General features: G+C 37.1%; 2 long non-coding RNA genes across 2 annotated transcripts; one reads left to right on the top strand and one right to left on the bottom strand.

Annotated features, from left to right (window-relative positions):
• The first annotated feature begins 7,215 nt into the window (after positions 1–7,215).
• LOC113106564 (uncharacterized) lies at positions 7,216–9,401 on the top strand. The gene is made up of 3 exons (XR_003292504.1): positions 7,216–7,280; positions 8,286–8,380; positions 8,958–9,401. It is a non-coding gene; the product is annotated as an uncharacterized LOC113106564 (long non-coding RNA).
• A 4,538-nt stretch (positions 9,402–13,939) lies between these two features.
• Positions 13,940–15,517, bottom strand: LOC113105335 (uncharacterized). Its single transcript, XR_003292355.1, has 3 exons — positions 15,455–15,517; positions 14,196–14,625; positions 13,940–14,012 (listed from the first exon to the last, which is right to left on the bottom strand). It is a non-coding gene; the product is annotated as an uncharacterized LOC113105335 (long non-coding RNA).
• Between the last annotated feature and the right edge of the window lie 8,824 nt (positions 15,518–24,341).

Genomic DNA, 24,341 nt, shown 5'->3' with positions numbered 1-24,341 from the left:
AGTCAGATCATAAACTTCCAGCTGTTCAAGCTAAATCTTTCTGTGTGTGTGTGTGTGTGTGTTGTTTCACAGAAGCAGCTAGTGTACTTCTCTCAAGCCGTTCTCTCTGGACTGACACTGTAAGAGTCCATGTGGAGATCTGACAGCACAGCAGCACTGAAATAATCATTGAGAAACTATCAAAGATCTCTGGCTCTTCTCTTCCTAAAACATGGGTTTAGTTCCAGAGAGCGAGTGTTTAGAGCGTTTAACCCTCACACCAATGTTTGCAGTGCTTCATTCTGTTTAGGATCGTCAAGTGTGCAATTAATATTTCTGTGCACAACAATAATAAACATTTCCAATCATGAAAGGCATTTGACTTTTGTCTTTCTGTGCAAGAAATGCATTAAAGTGAAGCCGCATTTCAGTCACAATTCATTCCGTCCAGGAATTCATTCAAGTTAATCTTGGCTCCTCACATTTTCCATTATTGCTCATTTCATTTGGGAGGTTGTGCATTCATTAAGTCAGTTTTAAACTCTTTTATGTCAGGAGATGAAGGGAAATGTGTTGATCTGAGGCTTTAATAATAGAAGTGTGTGTTGATATTGGCTGTAATCTCTGCTGACGGCGAGGCCTTCTTTACAGTCGGGTAAGATTCATGGTTTCCTTCAACAGAACGGCAGAATGATTGTCTGGATCTCAACTGGTTTGGCTTCAGACATCCACAGAGTAGATTACTTGCCAGTTGTAGTCTGTTACTGGTGACATGACAAAGTTAGTAACATAATCCAGTACATTACACATTTTACATGATATAATTAGATTACTTTTGATCTAACTTGTTTATCTCATCAGTTTAAATAAGATAATTGTGTGCCATATTGATAAAAAACACAAAGAGAAAGAAAATATATACTATCTGTTGTTACTGACAACATGGAGTGCATTAAATATTACATTACTTCAAGTTTTCCTAAATTGGAGTTAATGAAGGTACTTCTGTATTGTTTCTTATTTAATCAGCCGGTTTGAACGAATTATCCGACTTGAATGATTCAATAAATGATTTTGACTTGCTGCCGCCTACTGACGGATTTATGCTCATCATTATTTATCCATAACTGGCATAAACCACATTTAGCAAAATATTGACCAACATTCTTCCATTTCAGACACCACAAGGAAAAAAGCGTATAAATGAGGAGAAATAAGGGCACGCAGAGCTCAGACCTGCTCTCTCAGACGGACAGAGAGACAGAGAGACAGAGCAGCTGTCACCGACAGAAGAAGAGAAATGAAGAGCTGGAGACAATGAGCTGCTCTTCTTCACTTGATTGAGCGCAGACTCTCGTGGAGCTCAGGCCTGTCTGTCTCTCCCCATGAGCGCAGACGGAGAGGAACGCACGCCTGGGGCAAATGTAAATGAACGAATGAAACATCCGCTCATACATGCATATTCAGAGTCAGTCAGAAGCTCATAATCTACAGATCAGACGTAGAAACACTGGCTTGTGTTCAGACGCTCAGAGCAGAGAGGATGGAGGAATGAAAGCGTCTCTCTCTCTCTCTCTCTCTGAATGTCTTTCACGGGGTTAATGAGCAAATCTGTCGCTGTCAGACTTCCATTCGTTCTCTTCTCAGCTCAGCCACGCCCTAATGGACCGAGCTGTCAATCATCTTTCATTCCCTCGTTATTCTCTGCTCTCTCAGAAACCTCTCCGTTTCACTCTGTATATCTATCCATCTATCTATCTATCTATCTATCTATCTATCTATCTATCTATCTAGGATATTTTCTTAAATATTAGATATAGATTTTGTAAATGTGTGCAGTCTTTGTTTTTTAACCAGTATTATTACCACCTTTAAAATAAGTGAAGTCACTGCCTGGATAATTACAGATTTAATCAATGAAATGATGGACAAACAGTCCACTTCATAATTTTCTGTTGTTCAGAAATGCTTGTATTGAGAAATACTTTATAGTGATTTTAACGTGTTTCAGCATGCAACATGGTAAAAAAAAAAAAAAAAAAAAAAAAAAGGAGTAGGCAAACCTAGATCTACCAAAAGGAACTCATCAGAGACATCATTTTATCAGTTGCTTTCTTCTTCTGTGCTGATAAACACCGTCCAGTGTGAATCTCATGCTGCTTCACATCTGGTCTGATTCAGTGTGGACAGAGTCAATCCAGAGTCAGTCTGAGATCGGCTGAAAGTCATGATGTTTCTCAGCTCTGATCCACACGGATGTGCACTTCAGCTGCTTCCTCATGGATGATGTTCTGAGCGTTATAATAAGACTGATAAATGAAGTGGAGTCTCGGCAGAACCATCATATTCTTATCATCTCTAATGGTGTGTGAATTTCATTAAAGTGATGCAGCGCACCTACATGTGCTGGATCAGACGCTGACTGGAAGAGAGCATTGTGTGTTTCTATGATAAAGTTAAACAGCTGAATATCTATATCCACGTCGATCATTAGCTCTCTGGCAGTTATTGATGTTGTTTGATTAATTTGGTTGTACATTCAAACGTTGATTTAATGGATAAAATGAGCAGCAGGCATCTAGAAAAAAAAAATAATACTGCGTCTGAAACACTATATAGTTCATACACTATATATGAACTTCTTTAATACCGTTGTGGAAATAAGTGTGCTTAGTTGTATTGCTCAGAACACCTCAGTCGTGGTATTAAATAGTGTATTCACACTTTTTGCATAACTTGACAAAACTGATCATTATAAACAATATTATGTTCCCAAGTGACATTTCCCTTGAATGTTTCCCTCATAAAGTGATGGTGTGTTACTGACAGCCTCTCTGTAACCTCACGATTATAAAACATCTGGAAACTACGAACTCACAGTAAAAACAGAAAACCCACCGCAATAACTCATCCAAAGGAAAAAAACAGATGTGCTGCGGCGTCCTGACAGCAGAGAGGTGAGCGTAGCAGAGGTCTGACGCTGTGTTTCTGTGGGAACGCGAGCCCAGAGCCCATGAGCTCATGTTTTCTCTGCCTGCTCCAGTGAGCGCGCCCAGGGTTCGAGGAGGCCGCGGCGCGTCTGTCACGCCTCAGCCTGATTGCCTCAGACGGGCTCTTTTAAAACACTTTGACTGCACTGTTGAGGAATGAACTCTACTTGGGGTTCAAGAAAGTCTAAACTGAAGTTCTGCCACCAAAAACAAGCTCATGTCTCATGAATGAGAGCCAGCATCAAGAGAAAGAGAGGAAAGCGCTGGCTCCCCGTTCCAAAACTGTCCTTGCCAAATTACAACAAAATCAAGTTAGAAAAATACTTCATTTTCAGCCAAACTGGAACATCACTGAATGTTTAAAGTACATTTTATTCTTGCACTGGTGTGAGTTTGTGGGAAACCAGAGATTTATCCGGACGTGTTTGGAAACTCAAAAAGCAATAAGCTTTTCTTAGTATTTCTTAATGAGTTTTTTTGTCTTTTATTTTTATACGAATGTCTAAACATCTTAACACATTTATGTGACTTTTGGGAATATAATACTGCGTGTTTTATAGGTGATAGAGAGCGTTTTATATTTTTATGATAAAGTTAACCATTCCTCACACATTTGGTTGCAAATCAGCATTGAGTCAAATGTTGGTTTAATGGACTAAATAATAACTATCCAACAATCACCAAGACTGGAATACTTCTGATCCGAACACATTAGATGGCTTACATAGGAAATTGTACGGTTTTCTTAATATTGTTTGTTGTTTCTATGTTCCATGTTGTATGGAACATATATATATATATATATATATATATATATATATATATATATATATATATATATATATATATATATATATATATATATATATATATATATACAATTGAACACATGCGGATTAGGTTTATTTTTCATACTACAAAAGTAACTTGAATTATCTTGAGAAGTTTATGCCTAAAAACATAGATCACCAAATGCTGGATTCAGTCTCTTTAGTCTCAACTTAAATTCAGATTGTTTATGCTTCTCTTTTCTTAAGTGAACAAACAAACATCCAACAACATCAAAAACATGCTTTGTGGATGATTTTGGCAATATTTACTCTGAGATGTGCTAAATTAAAGAAAAAAATAAAATAAATAGCACAATACAAGACTTGTGTGGATGTATCGATGTATCGATTCATATTCAGGAACACCAAATTAGGTAAATGATTATTAGCTGCACAAGGATTAACAACCACTTAAAGCACAGATATTGAGTAAAATCCTTTATAATTAGATTTTTTCTAAGTACATTTCATTATGGAACTAATTATATGGTCACATTACTAAACTATTAGATACGATTTACTTATACAGCTGTGCATTGTGTTGTTATTCCATTTAAAGTGCTGATACTTAATTAAGAGTTGTAGTTACATATAAATTAACCCTTTACCATAAGCCAGCCGTTTAATCCTGACCACCATCAGCCTTATGATAACAACCCTAAACCAACACTCACTCCTAAACCAAACCTCATTAGCAGCAAATGGGTTTTTATTTTATTTTTATTTTTTTATCACATAGTCGATCTATAGTCCTGTAGGTATTTAAAGTAAGTAGTTAGGTGTCAAATAATATAAAGTGTGCCCAATAATATATTTTTAGTCAACTGGACAACATTTTTCACTAAAGTCATCAGACACCCTAACCCTAACTCTAACCCTAACCCTAACTCTAACCCTAACCCTAACCCTAACCCTAACCCTAACTCTAACTTTAATTGTTTCTCCACATAACAGATTGCATTAGAATTTAGAGAAAGAAGTTAGCTTAGCTTTAGCCAGGAGTGCAAATGACACCTTTAAATGCTGTCTATATAGGAAGCTCACTAGGTTTTGGAATGACTTTCCTTATTTCAGACAAGTGAAAACTTTCTAATAGACTCCAGAGCAAAGCCAGTGATTTTGATGCATATTCCTCGTTAGAGAACGCAGTGATTAATGATCTGGCCTTTGAAACACAAGAACCCAATAGAGGGAATGGGCTTTTATTTATATTGTGAGTGTATTCAGGTGGGAGTAACATTCCACATCTGTATGGAGAAACCGAACACCAGTGTTTGGGGAAGCAGATGCTCGTAATGCACTGTTTCTGATGTAGAAGTCATTCTATCATTCGCAACAGAACTCCATGCGTCATACTCAACGTGTTTGCTTATAAAGCTGTAGGAAGGGATGTTGACATCATAAAGAGTTGCCGATCACATCATCAGGGGTCGATGACATCATAAACACACATTCCTGGTTAGCACAGGCTCATTCATCCATGCGAGTCTAAAGCTGGATCTCATTTCCTATCGGATCACTCCAGACTGCAGAGAGGTCAAGCCCGAGACGGAAGCTTACCGTAAACATGAGCATCACAGCTGTGGGAACGCTGCTGGAGTCCAGGCGATTTAGCTTTAAATGTTCTGAAACAGAACTAGTTAGTCTTTATTCATTCAGTGTGTGCTGTTTTGAAGGAATAGCTGGACAAACATTTATATTTAAAGAAAAAAAACTCATCGTTCAAATGACATTTTAAGTTGCTTTTATACTCACTAATACAACCTGCAATTCTCAGAACTGTTATACTAGTATGCTGCATGCAGTCTTAACATATCTAACACTGTACTTTTGCTTTTGCAGAGAAAAACAAGCAATGTTGACAGACTATTGGAAAACAAATAGGTAACACTTTAGAATAAGGTTCCATTAGTTAATGTTAGTTAATGTATTAATTAACATGAACAAACAATGAATAATACATTTATTACTGTATTTATTCATCTTCGTTAATGTTAGTTAATGAAAATACAGTTATTCATTGTTAGTTCATGGTAATTCACAGTGCATAACTAATATTAACAAGCACAACTTTTGATTTAAATAATGCATTAGTAAATGTTGAAATTAACATGAACTAAGACTTATAAATGCTGTTGAAGGATTGTTCTTGCTTAGTTCATGTTAACGAAAGTAGTTAACTAACATTAACTAATGGAACCTTATTCTAAAGTGTTACCAACAAATCAAATGCATTGTTAATGAATGTACACTTTCAAAATTATATATATATATATATATATATATATATATATATATATATATATATATATATATATATATATATTAGGGGTGTAACGGTACGTGTATTCGTACCTGACTGTTTCGGTATAGGGCTTTCGGTACGGTGCACGTGTGGAACGAATGACCGAATGCAATATTTTGTATGTGGAACATAGGTACGAAAAACGAACTTATTAAGTGGCGGAAGTCTCCTCGTCCAGCGCAAATCCCGCCCTGCAGCTGATTAACGCCTGTTTCTCACACCGCGAGCGTGAGCGGTGCGCGAGCAGTGCGTCCGCGCAACTACTGTACATCGTCACTGCAGCAGTAGACTCTCGCAAGTATTCACTCTGGAAGCGTATAAGTACAGCATCACAGCAGCGGCTGCAAAGCGTGTTCGGCAGACAGTTGATATTTGACATTTGGCAGAGATAACCATTTCAAACAATGGGTATAATTATTTCAACACATGTTTTTATAGCACTACATCATACTTTCACGCAAAACAATTAATTAAAAAGTTTAAATGGGTAAATACATATAATACAAAAAAAAAAAAAGAAAAAAAAAAAAGACCGGACGCCGAAACCCCCGCTGCACTACTGTTCACGCGACGCTCCTGCTTGACGCTCATGCGCTGCTCCTGGTCCCGGTGTGAATGCACTCATTGATTAACATGGACGCCGGAAAAGATACGCGCGCCGCTCACGCTTGCGGTGTGAAACAGGCGTAACTAGGAAAAAAAAATTCAGATGCTGCTCACGTCGGCATTTAAACAGACCTTTGCTTTTAATTCCGATCGGTCCAACGCAATAACGAAATCTGAGCAGGTCTAAAAACTGAAACTGTTGATGCTGCACTTTACACTTTGGAAAAGTTTTTATTTATTTATATTTTTCATTATATTTTATTATATGATATTGGTTTGAGACTGAGAGTATTTTTTTTAGTGGAAAACTTTGCCACCCGATTCGAACGTTATCACTCGATTGAATGGGGCGTTATCAGCAGTTATCAGCCCATAGAAATGGGCCAGGAGGGGCCTCCTGCGCCTACTAGTAGGCTCAGAAGGCCGTGATCATCCATCCAAATGGTTGATCACCCACAAATATACAAGAGAAGACTCCAGATCCAATCCCAGAATTCCTGCTCACCGGTAATCGGAAGTCTACTGGACGAATGCGGGAACGTTGCGATATTTCCTGCTTAATATTTTCAGGTAAGACTATTAAAATTATAAAAATGAGCATTTAAACTGTAATGGAAAACAATACATACACTCGTATTGCGTGTCATGATTGTTGATATGAGATAACCGTATTGCGATGTATCTGCAAACGTTATCGCTAGATCATATTACGTTATTAGCGTGTTGTTATGTTAACGTTGCATGCTTTATTATGTGAGCATTAATGTTGCTAATATGAGTGTGTATTTACGTCTGAAGCTAATGGGGGAATTTAGTTTCTAGTTAAACTGTCAAAATGACTTTTTACACTCTTACAGGCTATTGTGTATGCTCGATAACGCCTCACTGAAGCCAGATCATTGGACTAATGTAACCCATATTGACTTGAGAGAAATATTAAACACAAGACGTATTTTACGGCTGTTTGGAAACCTTGGGATCTTGACTAGAGTGTAAAATAAAGTTCTGTGGGTTTGGATCTATCTATCTATCTATCTGTCTGTCTGTCTGTCTGTCTGTCTGTCTGTCTGTCTCTCTGTTTCTCTCTATACTAGCTAGCTAGCTGTGTATATATTTATATAATTTATATATTTATCTATCTATCTATCTATCTATATATATATATATATATATATATATTTAGCTGTCTGTCTGTGTCTATCTGTCTGTCTCTCTCTTTCTCTCTCACTCTCTCTAAAGCTTGCTAGCTGTGTATATATTTATATAATTTATCTATCTATCTATCTATCTATCTATCTATATATATATATATACATGAAGCGTCATGAAACAGATTTTCATGATAGTATTTGGGAAGTACTTCACTCACACAAATTGCATTCATCAGTTTAAGAATGCTGAGTGTATTGAAAAGAATCATCAGGGCATCTACTTTACATGTTATCTTGTTTTTACAGAGTTGTTACAGATAAATGGTTTTCACAACCCAAGTACTGATTGTCGTTGTATGAATTTACTTTAAAAGGAGATGCTGACTAATGCGTTAAGTTTTCTGTGCATCTATTTTTTCTTCAGGCACAATGAATGATATTAAGGGCAGGTGCGCCACATTGGGGGAAGATGCAAAGAAAAAATACATTCAAGAGGCAGCAGCACTGAGGGCACATGAGGTGAGGGATGCCCGAATTACAATGCACTTAAAGAAGCTGAAGTTAGAGGTTTGGAAACAGGATTCATTTGCTAAGCATTAGTGGTATTCTTAAAGTATTAGATGGAAGGATGATCAACAGCAATTGTGGTGTGTGCAGAACATTGTGTTAGACAACTGGATTGTTTATCTCTAGTTTTTATCATAATTTCAAATGAGTTAGTTACAAAAAAGTATTCCAGCTGATTTTTGTTTACAAGGCTATCAACATCAAATATTCTCACATTGAAGAAATTGTCAAAGACTCATACCACCATATCAAACTTGAAGCAGCTGAAGAAAAAAGTGGTCATGAGATTTGTTAAATTAAAATGTAGTTACCCCTCTGTTTCAGGTTTGATTTACATCCATTTCTGAAACGAAAAACCCAGAGTTTTCCTAAAGATCTGAGATGAATTGATGTACAATACCCACATATTCCTTTGGCAACAGTTAAAAATGAACAAGCTGCCTTTGAGATGTTGCTTTAAATATAGTGATGAGTATGATTTAAACTAACTGGCTTGACTTTCAAAATATTTGTGTTTTTCCTTTGGTAGATGGAGGCAATTTGTGCTGTGTCTGCCGCATCCATTTTTATGATAAGAAGAAGAATGCAAGAAAGAAGTGGCGTTCATGGTCTCAGTGCACAGTGTGCCAATCATGGTCACACACAGCATGTGGCTTTAAAAAGAACAAGTGCGTACACTGCCAGGGTCAAGACACCATGCTAACACCCTGAAGATGTATCTTGTTACTTGTTTGAGTTGTTTTTACTGTGTTGACGGCCCCCAACCCATCCATACAAACACACACACACAATACATACATATGCTGCAAATTTATTGTAATGACCACACTTCACACGTAAGAAGAAAATTGTGATCTTTTTGTTATTTTCATTCACCCCATTTTTATTTATTATTGTTGTTTGTTGGCACCATCAATGTGTTCTCCTTTATACAGGACTTATGTGGGGACCAATAAAGTTATATTGTACTGAATTGAGTCTACATGGTTTTTTATTTATATATATATATATATATATATATATATATATATATATATATATATATATATATATATATACACACCTGTTTCATCATTGGTTCAGTAGGGCTGGGTTTTAGCAAGGACCTCACCTTAATATTCACAACAGTGGGTCAGAGTATGATTTCATGTTATGATTAGATGCTTCACATAACTTTATATTTTTCACAGTTTTGCTGTCAGTAGGAGATGCTTGGCAAAAAAATATATTGAAAAGATGGTTACTGGTACTTGTAGAAACTTTGGTATACAGCTGAACACTACAATTAATTTATTTTAAATTTAAATGGTTTCTATGGCATTGCTTACTTCCACTCTGAAGTATTTTCTTCACAATTACTGTTACGCTTTTATTTTAATGATAAACATTTAAGAGAAAATGTGAAGGGTATCATTTTATCTGTGTTAAGGATATCAATTGTTTCTCCTTGGATTCAGATAAATAAAGTTTATTGTCAGTTTATGTGAGGGAGGACTGGTGTGTTCCACTTTTGTTTGCAGTTGTCTGCCGTGGGTAGACTACATTTAATTCAAAGTGCTGTCGGTCACAATTATGTTTATTATATATAATTAATTATACATTTAAAATCTGATAAGTTTATCTGGTTTGCAAATTAGGGTTGTAAAATTATATATTTACTGAACATATAAAATATCTAGTATAGCCAAACTATTAATTACATTGCATCTAGATGAATGCAAAGAAATTAATTGACATGCTTTCAAACATGCTTTTTAAATGACACATGAGTTTTGGTAACATGGACTGAGAAAACATTTAATGATCTTCTGCTCAGAAACCTTGTAAAAACTTTAACTTTTACCAGCCATTACCAGCATTCTTCAAATTATCTTTTTTTATGTTCAACATAAGAAAGCAACTCATTCAGGTTTGGAATGACATGAGGGTGAGTAAATGATGACAGAATTTTCATTTTTGGGGGAATCATCCCATAATTAGATTTGCCACATGGGAACCAAACAGAAATGCAAAATGAGTCTCTCTGTGTGTGTGTGTGTGTGTGTGTGCGGACAGGGTATTTGTCATGTTGTGGGTTCATAAATCTGTTTACAAAGTCAGAAACAAACAAACAAGCAAATAGCTTCTTTTTATATAGGCTATGGCTATTGAGCCTTCAAATAGCTCTCTGAAACTACACCCGAGATGGCTTGTGCATGTGAAATGAGAAAATTAAAACTTTGTCGTAGAGCTAAACCATATAAATTGTTTGAAAGGTCTTGACCCAGAGAGTAACATATGTAAGTATGAAGATTCTACATAGCTCCTGTTTTGAAATACTGACCTTTGAAACATCACCTTGGTGCATATTTGAAGGCTTATAATAAAGCAATAAAAAGGGCTACACACATGGGACTAACTGTTATAGAGAGCTCTTGTCCTCATTTATGATGTAAATATAGTCAACAGCTCTGGATATTGTCAAATCGGGTTAAAAGTAATTTGAACCCATTTAAAAGTTAGACATTTAAAATCTGTTTACATAGATATGTTTACAATCCGCCTAAACTCCAAACTGTACTCTCAACTCACTATTTGCAATATCCAATTCTAAGAAATACACGATTTTAAAAAAAACTACAATTCCCTATAGCTACTCAGTGCAGCTTGATACAAATCAAGCACTGCAGTTGTAGTATCTGGTTTGCGAATTAGGGTTGGAAATTAGGGTTGTAAAAAGATATATCTACTGAATATATCAAATATCTAGTACAACCAATCTATTAATTACGCTGCATCTAGATGATTTACGTTAAGAAAATCTAAATATATTTGTTTATTTAAGACTTTTTAGCCGAAATGTAGAACGCGCAAACCCCGCCCACAACACAATGCACTTCCGTAACCTTCTGCTACCAAAAATGTGTTTCTCTGAATCGAAGGAGAAATGTGCAAAAGTTATATTAACATATCTTATTGTTGAGTTATCTGTTTGTTGTTGTTTTTTCGTGGACAAATGTTGAATTCATCATTTTAAAAAAAAGTGTCTTGTGAATAAAATACTTTTGGGCGGAAGTACGTTATACAAGCCACGTGGTTTCAGCGATAGCAGCGTAACAACCATGGCAACGAACAACGAACAAACTAAATGTAATATACATTCAATGAAAGAAGAAAGTGAAAATAAAACGAAAACAGCCAATGGGAAGAAGAGAAAAAATGTGTTAAATTACATAGGCTTGGATCTGGAGAATTTCAAGCCAATAACAGTTATGTAGGAACCTACTGAATGTGGCACACTGTCACATACGGATTATGATTGTAAATTAGGGATGCACGATATTGGATTTTGGCCGATATTCGATATGCCGATATTTTCAAAATAATTTTGGCCGATGCCGATATCGATATATATACAAATATATACTGATATATTTAAACTTTAATTTTACTGAAGAGAAATCCATGTATCTCTTCTGTACTGATTCTACCATAAATTTATTATTTTACAAATGTAGACAGACATTCACATCTGAAAAACAGGTCAATTATTTCACTTGGAGAATATCGGTTTGGCTCATCGGCAGAAATATTCATATCGGCCGATACCGATAATGGTCATTTTAAGCTTTTATCGGCCGATACCGATATTGTGCCGATATTATCGTGCATCCCTATTGTAAATTCATTGTATGTTATTTATTAAGTAAATTACTTTTCATTGACTTTAAATGTGCTGTGAATAAGTGCAGAGCACCATGGCTGAAAACATGGCTGTAACTCGTAGAGTCAATAAACCTCTATGTTCCCTTTTATTTTATGTTTTTACAAACTCATAGTTGCTTCAGAGGATTCAAGATCCAATAATTTATTTTCATTTCAACTCAGTCGAAGGGGATTTTGATGGTGAGCTCACAAAAAACAAAACACCTCCCACACATTTGTACATTACAGTAAATAACATATTACATTATGGTAAACACATTTTTTTTTTTTAGATTAGATTAGATTCAACTTTATTGTCATTATGCAGAGTACAAGTACAGAGCTAATGAAATGCAGTTAGCATCTAACCAGAAGTGCAAGAATATAGTGTTTTATATACATAAAAGTGCAGAGTAAGTAAAGCTTATGATATACAGAATGTACAGTGGAGTTGCCATATACAATATTGATCAGAGTATATACAGAATATAAATATGAATGCAATGTAGGGATTGTATGTACATTATGAACAGAGCAATGAAGGATTATATAAACATTATGAAGAGCAGGAACTTGAGAACAGTGGTAATAAATGCAGTTGGATGAGTGTGCAAAAATATTGTTGAACAATGTATTCTATGCAAAATAACAGTAGTGCAATATTTTTTATATAAATATTTTACTGTGCTTGTACAGTAACAATTATAGACAGTTTATTTTTTAATTTTGTACTCATACAGACAGACTAGTGGTGTATATGTATGCTTAAATACAGTGCCTAAGCTTTAAAATAGATCAGACCTAGTAAAACAACATGTCTGCACAAGTAACGCAGTAAAGTAATTATATTATATTATATTATAATACCTTGAATGAGAGCAGCTTACTGCAGTCCTAAATATTTAAGGAAAACATAGATTTATGAGAGGAATAGTGATCTTTTTTCACAAGTTTTCACCTCGAGGCTTTGAGCTGTCAAGATGTGATAGCAGGTATTCCTCTAAACACGCGGGTTCCGTGTAATGGATCAACCGCACTTGTCCCAGAGCTTTGATTCCTCACAAGGCCAAAGTTGGCATCCAATGTGACAATCATATCTCCATCCGCCTGGAAAACAAACACTTACAGTAACACTGGTTTTGTACCCGCACCAGGTTTATACATTTATACTATTACTATTCTATTACAATACTACATACACAAATTAACTTTTAAGTTTGATATTAATTCAGATTTTATTTCTATGCCATTAATTTAATCAAACAAGAACCACGCTGGAATTATAACCAACCTTTGGACATGCTGGGCATATTGTTCCATCATTTAATTGTGGGCAAATATCAACCAAACTTCTTTGTCGGAAGTGGTGATGCCTAAAATGGGATATGGGGTGTTGCGAAAAACCCTCAAGAGAAACCTGACACTCCAGTGACAGAGAAACAGAAAGCTCTAGCAGAGGGATGGAGAAGGCTGTCTGTCTGGGGCTTGTGGCTGTTGCTGGTCAGAGCCCATATCTTAGCAGAGTACAGGTTTCTGGTTCACACGCACACATCTAGACTGTAACGGTGCAGAGCCGACTACCATATCAGTATAAATTAAATTAAATGTATGCATTTAGCAGACGGAACGCCGCTATATAAAACAAAACCATCATCGACTTTTTTTTTTTTATTGCATCACAAATTTGATTATATCCTTAAAGGAAATCATTACTCCACATGTAATAGATTGAATTCCTTAACCTGTCAATAAAATTAAATACATTAAGATTTTGTATCAGGTAAAATGACAAAACCTGTGCTGACAATGATCTTCATGTCCTTTGTGTCACAGCATGGGTGCCATGGGCTTCAGGTAAATATAGGAATAACCCCAGGGAGGATGGCTCATAGTAAACACTCTGTAAGAAAGATGGATAGCTCTAATGTTTTTAAAACAACAAACTTGTGACACTAACAGTTGATACTGCATAGTGCTAAAAACAATTTGAAGTATCTAATGAATCTGTTGACATTACTGTGAGTTTGCTGTCTGTATGCAAGTATAGCAATAGCAATGTAAGACGGTATGCTATTGTTCTTACGTTCCACTTTTCAGGAAGATGCAGTGAATTTCTGTGAATCCTCTTCAGGCAAACCTCACAGAACACTGCAGTGGAGCTGCACTCAATGCACCTATAATCAGCATGTTCTCGGCAGACAGCACACTGGGTAGTGATCGGTGCTGAACATTCAAACGACACCTTAAGCATCTCATCCTTGACTGCATCCCAGGCATGAAGCTCTCTCTTCTTTGCCTTACTGTATGCACTCTCAGAACAGCTCGGCGTCGCATCATCAGGTTCAGCAGGTTGAGATGTAATAGGAGGGTCTGAAGGGTGGGTCTGTTTGTAGCTGGGATGGGGAAGACCTTGACTGAGGTAAGAAAACTTGCAGGGCCCACCATAGACCTCCTCACCAACTTAATTTTAACGTTCCTGAAACGTGGGGTCATCTTAAGTGCTTTTCCCATATCTGAAATCAAATATTTGACAATTATTACATAAAGCAAAGTGCAACCCGTACCGTACTTCTTATCACAGCCTAAAAGACAGAAACACATGAGGGAAAATGGGATGCAGTCAGATGAGGGATATTTGGTGCGATAGTTAGATACAGCTAGCTAGATATATAAATTGCAAGATAGATAGATAGATAGATAGATTAAGATATATAATAATAAAATAGATACACAGCTAGCTAGCTATACATATAAACTGCTAAAAAAAAAATAAAGGGAACACTTGTGGGTTATATTGTGTTGTTAAGTATTCCCTTTATTTTTTTGAGTAGGTATATAGATAGAAAGACAGATCCAAAGCCTCCTGATATAGGATCAAATCCAGCCAAGCTTGGTTCAAACCCACAGAACTTTATTTTACACTCTAGTCAAGATCCCAAGGTTTCCAAACAGCCGTAAAATACGTCTTGTGTTTAATATTTCTCTCAAGTCAATATGGGTTACATTAGTCCAATGATCTGGCTTCAGTGAGGCGTTATCGAGCATACACAATAGCCTGTAAGAGTGTAAAAAGTCATTTTGACAGTTTAACTCGAAACTTAATTCCCCCATTAGCTTCAGGCGTAAATACACACTCATATTAGCAACATTAATGCTCACATAATAAAGCATGCAACGTTAACATAACGACAGGCTAATAACGTAATATTGTCTAGCGATAACGTTTGCAGATACATCGCAATACGGTTATCTCATATCAACAATCATGACACGCAATACGAGTGTATGTATTGTTTTCCATTACAGTTTAAATGCTCATTTTTATAATTTTAATAGTCTTACCTGAAAATATTAAGCAGGAAATATCGCAACGTTCCCGCATTCGTCCAGTAGACTTCCGATTACCGGTGAGCAGGAATTCTGGGATTGGATCTGGAGTCTTCTCTTGTATATTTGTGGGTGATCAACCATTTGGATGGATGATCACGGCCTTCTGAGCCTACTAGTAGGCACAGGAGGCCCCTCCTGGCCCATTTCTATGGGCTGATAACTGCTGATAACGCCCCATTCAATCGAGTGATAACGTTCGAATCGGGTGACTTTGCAGCAGTATTTTATTTCTTATTCTTTTTTATTTTATATATATATATTATTGAAAAGTATTTTAAAAGAGTGTAAACAAATTGTTATTTTTTTTATAATAATAAACAACCTGCGGATTAATGTTTGCATTTCTTTCCCTTACTGTACCGAAAATGAACCGAACCGTGACTTTAAAACCGAGGTACGTACCGAACGGTGATTTTTGCGTACTGTTACACCCCTAATATATATATATATATATATATATATATATATATATATATATATATATATATATATATATATATATATATATATATATATATATATACTTACTTATTTATTATGTATGATGTTGTTGTCAGTGTCATTGGCTGATATCATGACATATTTATTAAGCACACATTATCAGTACTATCACTTCACTTCACAAAATGCTTTGTAGTAATACAAAGGGCAAATATTATTCATTACTACTTCTAAGACTTATTTGCTTGCAAAACAAAATATTTGATATACTATTCAGTGTTTCAGATTCTGTTTTTACTTCTTATGATAATACATTTGATGTGTGGAGATGCAATATATGTTAATGTTCATGCACTGAGAGCAGGGGCGTCGCACCCGTGGGGGATGTGGGGGTTTTAACACCCACACTTTTCCCGGTGAGAGGGTTCGACACCCGCACTTTTTCTGCAGTTTTTCCGCAGTTTTGCACAAACGCCTTACTACAGTCTCTCCTCCGTTTCTCTGGCCGCTGTGTGTCTGTCTGCGCTCGCCGCGGCTGCCTCCTCCCCTCTCCCTCTCAAAGGACACCGGCTTTGATTGTGACCGGCTGATGATTAGCTGTTCTGCCTTAAGTCCCGCCTCTCTTGGGGTGTTATTGGTTAGCTCGTGCTGAGGAGGCGGGAACTTATGGTTATGGTTATTTACATCTCCCTTTTCAAGGTACTTTGAATGAGTGTTTATGCTTTCGAGGTTTTTTGGGAAGATGTTCTGTTATCGTTTTGTTGACATGTCAAGTGTTTTCGGTATTATATTTAGTTTTTTAGACTAATGCTAATTGCTATTATTGGGAGATTGTTCAGCAGCTATTGTTTGCATACCTGTTGAAGAACTATGAAAGAAAATTGTATATTATTTTAATGTTTAAAAAACGTAAATTGTTACATTATTTATACCACCAGAGAAAAAGCTTTGTGTGGGCGTTTTTTTTTTTTTTTTTTTTCAGCCAAACGTTGCAAGCCGAAAATCCGGCACGACACCGGAGAACTTTAAGCCCTGCATTTCGTACCCCTTTGTCAATGTATTTATCATTTTTATTGTTTATAAACAAATCACATCCATCCCCCACACTTTTGAAAAGCTTGCTACGCCACTGACTGAGAGCCATTATATAATAACTACATCTGCCCTGTGTATTTGGATCAAACATCTCAGGTTACAAATGTAACCATGGTTCCCTGAGTACTGAGACACTATGTCCTCTAGGGGGCGCTATGGGGAACACCTCTTCGTGACCTGTGTCTGAAGCATACATTGAAAAACACCAACAAGTTGGTCAGCGACATCCGCTTGGACGGCTGTCCATGACATCATCCCTTACGGCCAAAGCCCTAGACTACATACCCAACTTACCTGCTAGGGCCTTGACCCGGAGTAGAGCTCAAGGCTTGGAATCAAGAAAGATTCCTTTAAAGGGATATGGCAAAGAGCCTAGCATTTTATACTAAGTCTTGCCTGTCACACAGGGGCTACCGCTTGCTCTTGCAAAAGCTTGCTGAAGGAACTGTCTCAACAGATCCTAGTAGCAACACCCTGTTTAGATAGGTATTCGAGGACACATAGGTGGAGCGGTGCCCGAGATGAACGGGGCTTTTACCAACTCAAGAAAGGGCACGAAGCAACCGCGTGAAGCCCTCACCATATAGGATTTTTAGAAAGAACACAGAGCCATAGCGTGCAAACTTACCAGAGTGTTGATTTCAGAAAGTGTGCAAAGCCTTTACGCGCACACTTACTATAACATGGATTTTAAATACTGTTCTAAAGGAGTGGGGGGTGCATCTCAATGGTGCATCCCAAAACAATGTTTGAGAGTCATCAACTTGATCTATGGGGAGGAACAAACACCCAGCTCTCAAACGAGGGGGAGCTCGACCTTCCGCATGTTCCATACTGGAACAGCTAGTAATCACTAAGATTTACTTAGATGAGGGAGCACAACCCAACTCTCATCAGAGAGGCGGCTCAACTTGCACCATATTCCATTCCGGAACGGCCAACAGTAGGCTACATAGCTAAGCAAGCACAACACCAACTCTCAACAAGGTTCTCAACACTCTGCTAAAGGATGACGGAGGGAGAAGTAGATATTGTGCTTAAGCACTCTAGCACCAAGTTTGTTTGGGTGGAGGCCATCCGGTATAAAAAGTTGTCAATGGCCCTAGAAAAGATTGAAGTTGTCAAAGAAATTCACACCTTTTATGCTGCAAGATCTTTGTAGCCATATGTTCAGCCCAAGCGACCGTGAAAACACATTTGTTCCCCTTGCTAGGAGTGGTCCACTGATTAATGGCTGAACTTTGAGTCTTCAGAGTTTTTCAGAGAGTTCACTAAAGTCCTTCTTCAGGAGTTCTGACTGTTCCTTCCGAATATCATTCTTCCCCACATGGATGATGATTCAATTTGCAGTCTTGTGCAGTCTTGAAGGTGAGACCGGAGCATCAAGAAGAAAGCCTTACTTTCTTCCAGATATCTGTCAGGCCGGCGTAACTCAGCTACCTCATTCTGAAACCGTTTCTCCGCATCACCTCGATATTGCATACTCGTATGCTGGAATCGTTGGATGCAAAAGAAAAAGGCCTCTTCCATTTCTACTTGATCTCTGTAAGGACATCAGGAATAAACGGAAGGCTCACCTGATCTGGAGGGCTAAGGCCAGAAAGATAACACTCATCAAGAGAACCTTGTGGTGTCACCTTCTTAGCTTGCTTCCACAACAAGTCCAACCTTGGCGCGGCGTGATCCATAACCTCCAACAGCTCGCGGAAAGTAGATGTCTGCCCCTCTTTCCTCACAAATGCACGCAAATTGCCCCCTCAAGGACATTGCGTGCATGTTCTTAGCCTAAACAACCAACGCTGAGATGTGTGTGTCAGCGGGTATCAAACAATGACATGGATGCACACATCATCTAAACGTTTTGCTAGTGCCTGCTTTACAATGTTTTTTTATGTTTTATTTTATTTTTTTTAAGCCGAAGTGCAGCATAAACAAAAGGAAATTACTGATAGGGAGAAATTTCCCATCAGATCCTTTACATGTTCTCACCGCAACACAATGTGCAGCATGTATTCAGCTCCTGCGGGAGATAAACACACTCCGCCCACTTGTCATATTACCTGGGGCGCTGTAAAGGGGGGGTAAACGATGACGATTCTCGGGGCCCATGACTAAGAGGGGGCCCAAAGAGCCCCCCAATAAAATTGTGGTGCTAAAAAATAATATTTGATAGTAAAAATTATTAAGTTTAAATTATTCTATTTGCTGTTTCCTGGTGTCAAAAAAATTATTTGTTGAGGAAACACAAACGTCCGTGGGCCCCTCTCCCCCTCTCGATTATCATAAAATGGTTCAGTCCGCCCAAATTGTATTCCGTAACCAAGGCAACACAAACAGCCTGTCATGAGAAATCGAGTCCGCTAAGGACCCCGAGTGATCCCATTGGCTCAACGAGCATTTAAGTATTATTTTTTAGCGTCTGATTATTACAATACCTGCTAAATCGCGTTTTTATTTTTGTCGTTGGAACTTTGCTATAATGACCATTTATGTACTTTAAATTACATGTTTCATAGGCTAGTATATAGCCGACGAGCTAAAGGTTGTGAAATCAAACATTTCTGTTTTTTTTTTTTTTTTGTTACTCGCGTATCAGCATAGCATACAACTATTCGATGTGTGTGTGTGTTTGTGTGTAAATTTATATTGTTAATCTAAATTATATAATATAGCAATTGCTTGTGCAGAACCGTGTTATTGTTGTATTATATACAGATATATTATTATTTTGTGTAAAACGAATGTCATATTAATTTTACATGAAGTATGTCAGTATGCCTATAATATTAATATAATTAAGTATAGTAAGAGAATAATGGTTGTTTGTGCACTGAAAGTAAATAAAAATACAGCTAGATAGTTAATATAGATAGTAATAATTGCTATATAGTTATTATGACTAACTCTGATAAAAATCCTCTGCCAGCTACTGTCCAAACTACTATCAGCTGTTTGTGAGGTTTCTGTGCATCTCTTGAAGATGATGTGGAGTTGTATTACTACTTGAGGTCTACAATGTCTCAAGAAAAGCTTTGCAGTCTTGCTATGCTTTCCATTTAGAGCGAGTTGGCTAGAGAGCTCGACTTCAAAAATTTGATTAATGATTTTGCAGCTGAAAAGGTCAGACATTGGATTTTTGTTTAGAAATGTTGAGAAAGTACAAGAGATTAGAAATGATGTGGAAAGACTAACTCAGACTCATCTATGTTATACCTTGGTGATTCTTTGATATAGTATATTATGCAAGTTCTGTTTAAATTATTAGAAATTTTATATGGTCATTTTGTTTTATGGTGGTGTTTTCTTGCTGAGATTTTTTTTTTCACCACAGATTGTAATTCCTGTTTTTTTTTAAATTGAAGAGTTTTATTTAGAAATTTCAGTATCAGTGTTGAAGCAAATAAATATAAATACATTTCATTGTATTAAGAGTGCTCAGTGTTTCCGTTACATTTCAACTGTCATGTTAAAAATATTAGGTTAGGATAACTTTATTGTCATTGCCATACAGTACTTTCATACAAATATAAATATATGTGAATACACTATATGACACGTACTATGTACAGTATATACATTATACAGTACTGTAGTAGTGCAGTATTACAGAAGACCAATTACAGGTGTGGACATGTGGAGTTCAATTGTCTGATTGACTTAAATATATGAGAATGATAGTCAAAATACCATAAAAGCGCATGATTTTATGTAAATTTATATGAAAAAACATCTCAGTTGTGTTGGGGGCCCTGTCAAGATTCTTTTCATGGGGCCCAAAATCCTTAGCAGCGCCCCTGCATATTACCACAGAAATCAAGCGCGGGCAAAAACTGCTGACGCTTATGCAACGCTGTTTATAGTCGAACTGGTGTTGACGTCAGAGGCTGTTGCTGTCCAACTTGTTGGTGTTTTATCAATGTATGCTTCAGACATGGTCACAACGAAGTGTTCCCCATAGCGACTCCTAGAGGACGCAGTTTGAAGTTCCCTTGTAATATAACTCAGAGTTTCGAATGCTCATAAAACCAGTGGTGTTTTGGACTAGATCCCAGTGCTGGTCTGTGGGTTCTCAGGTAATTTAATGATCCGTCATGTTTAGGGCTTCTGTGATTTTTGAAGCTCTTTGAGACGCGGCGTAGGTTATATGTTGTTGTTGTGAACTCAGAGGAGAAAAGGAGCTCTGGATCCATCAGGACATTCACTCAGTCCATTCATCATGCTTTCCTCCTCCGACCAACCTTTCCTGACAAACCGCCTGACACAGACACAGAGACACAGAGACAGAGAGAGAGAGAGAGTGAGGGTCACCTCTAAAGTTAGACAGGTGTGAGAAACCACTAGATTCATGGAAACCCATGCTGTGAAGTCTGACCGCACTTACATCTGGAATCATTTTTACAAAAAAAAAAATATATATATATTTATTTAAATACATTTCTTCTACTCACCAAAGCTGCATTTATTTGATAGAAATGCAGTGAAAACAGTGAAATATTCTTACAGTTTAAATCATCTGTTTTCTGTGTGAATCTGTGTTAAAGTGTAATGTATTTCTGTGATGCTCCGCTGTATTTTCAGCATCATTCCTCCAGTCTTCAGTGTCACATGATCTTCAGAAATCATGTGAATATGTTGATATTATCTGATATGCTAATAATGAGAAATATTTCTCATCAATAACAATGTTTGAAACAACTGTGCTGCTCAATATTATGTATTATTCTGATTTCTGAAGATCATGACACTGAAGACTGGAGGAATGATGCTGAAAATACAGCGGAGCATCACAGAAATAAATTACACTTTAACAGAGATTCACATAGAAAACAGTTATTTTAAACGGTAATATTATTTCATATTTTTGCTGTATTGGTATTGTATTTGATCAAATAACTGCAGACCTGCTGAGCAGAAGAGACTTTTAGAGAGGAGAACATATTTATTTTTACAAATATTGTGTATACATTTTTCAATGAAGCATTTTAAAAGAACATTTGGCCTGTTTGTTTTTTCTTGTATTTTATTATTATTATTTTTTATTTTATTTTTTTACCAGACACATTCACATGTTTTCGGTCACATAGATTCCTGTTACTGTAAAGGCTGCAGAAGTGAGCACCGCTGACCACAGTGACCCTGAATCAGTGTCAGGGACCCACGCAGGGATCTGAAGGGTTTGAGACTGTGTCCAGTCACCCGTCTACTCGCTCGCCCTCTAATTGCTCTCCAGCGTCTCGAGCGCTCGGGGTCTCCGGCCCTCAGACGCTCAGAGCCATTACGCTCCCCAGAAGCTTTTAGCGCTTGACAACTGACATTAATTACAGCACTTTGTGGAGTTTTTAATTACACTCAATTATGGCTCTGGCGTAATAACTGATAGGTAGATTGATATTCTGATAGATTGGTGAGAACATCCTTTTGTGCACGTTCCAAAATTAACACAGTAATTATTGTGCTTCTGTAGACCAAGAAATGGAAATGTGGTTCGGAGCAGGGAAGGAAGGGATCCAGGCCGTCAGATCCGGTCTGATCTGAAACTGTGATCGGACTCCAGATGCAAGAGTTTTATTACCACAAGGCCCTTCAAGCAGATCATACAAATAAGCATTTGAGTGGAGCGGCTATTAACAGTAGGTGCAAACAACATGCCTGGTTGGAGAAAGCTCTTTACATCACAATTCTCTTTATTTGTAATTAGTATTATTTTTTTTCACAATTGAAAAAAAAAAAAAAAAGAAAAAGAGAGAATTGCATGATAAAAAACTCACAATTGTGAGATGCCAGAATTGTGAAAGGACTGTTTATTTTCGCTTCTCAGAAATGGAGTTCAAAACTGATTTTCATTCAGTTCTGATATTCTTTTACAATTCTAAGAAAATAACTCAGAATTGTGAGATATAAACTCTGATTTGCAAAAAAAAAATAAAATAATAATAACCTCTGAAGTATAAAATTGCAAGAAGACAGCTAGTATTCTGGGTTTACAGTGCATCTTGTAATTTTTTTTTTAGCTTAGCTTGTTTCTTTCTCTTAAAATTGCATTTAAAAAAAAAAAAAAAAGATATAAATATGGGGTGGTGTTGGCATGTAATATATAAATTGTTATTTCATACATGTGCGGAAACATGAATAATAATAAAAAATATATATATATATATATATATATATATTAGGGGTGTAACAATACGCGTATTCGTATTGAACCGTTCGGTACGAGGCTTTCGGTTCGGTACACGGTACGCATTATGTACCGAACGGTTCGTTGGACTAATTAATTATATTTGAAAAAAAAAAAGAGAAATATAATGATATGCGTTCAACAAGGTAGCCCAATAACCCAAACGACGTAACAGGCAACGCCCCTGACACCCCCGAAGAAGAAAAAACACCAACTTATATGTTTATGTTAGGCTACTCAGCAGGCGCTCGCTCACTCAGTACACGCTGAAGGCTCGTTGCAAAATGGCCAATGCATTTAACAGACCAAAAATAGAAGATCCTCCAATAACCAACAGGTCTGGTGTTTGGGTGCACTTTGGATGAATACTTGAAAAATGTCAACTCATTTACGCCGACATCACCTTGGTGTGTCAGTATCTGGGAAAAGACGAAAAAAAGGAGAAACATACACGCAACAAACAACCCCCGCAGCATTTAGGCAGACATTTCCAACTGACTCAAACAGGGCAAAATACATCACCGCGATTGGTAGGCTACATTTACGTTACATTTACATTATAGCCACGGATATGAGACCTTACTATTCACCATTCATTCTATCATCACCATTATAGCTTACAGGGAATCCAAAGTGCACCCAAACACCAGACCTGTTGGTTATTTTAGGATCTTATATTTCTGGTCTATTAAATGCATTAGACATTTTGCAACGAGCCTTCAGCGCGTGCTGAGTGAGCGAGCGCCTTAGGGGCCGTTCACATATCGTGCCTAAAAACGCGTGGAAAACGCTAAGCGCGTCTTTCTCCTCCTTTCCAAAGCGCTCGGGCAGAAGCACCCCTGAGGCGTCTGTCTTTGCTAAGCAACAATGACCTGCTCTCTCCATGAGACGCGGAAATTTCAGCAAAGGATAAATGGATTTGCAGCTCTAAAAATCGCTTGCAGTAGCTCTGCTACTAAATTTATTTCAAAATTGCAATCCATATACAACTATGATCAGCTGTTCCTTCATCTTGGCTGAGCTTTCAACGTTGTTACGGGAAAGGATGAAGCTGATTGGTTAGTGCTTGTCACATGACCCGCGGTGCGCTTGCCGCATTCTGAAAAGTTGAGATGTTTTTACATT

The sequence above is a fragment of the Carassius auratus genome, chromosome 7, assembly GCF_003368295.1.
Source record: "Carassius auratus strain Wakin chromosome 7, ASM336829v1, whole genome shotgun sequence".
NCBI classification, from domain to species: domain Eukaryota; kingdom Metazoa; phylum Chordata; class Actinopteri; order Cypriniformes; family Cyprinidae; genus Carassius; species Carassius auratus.
This window is presented reverse-complemented; position numbering and strand designations above follow the sequence as displayed.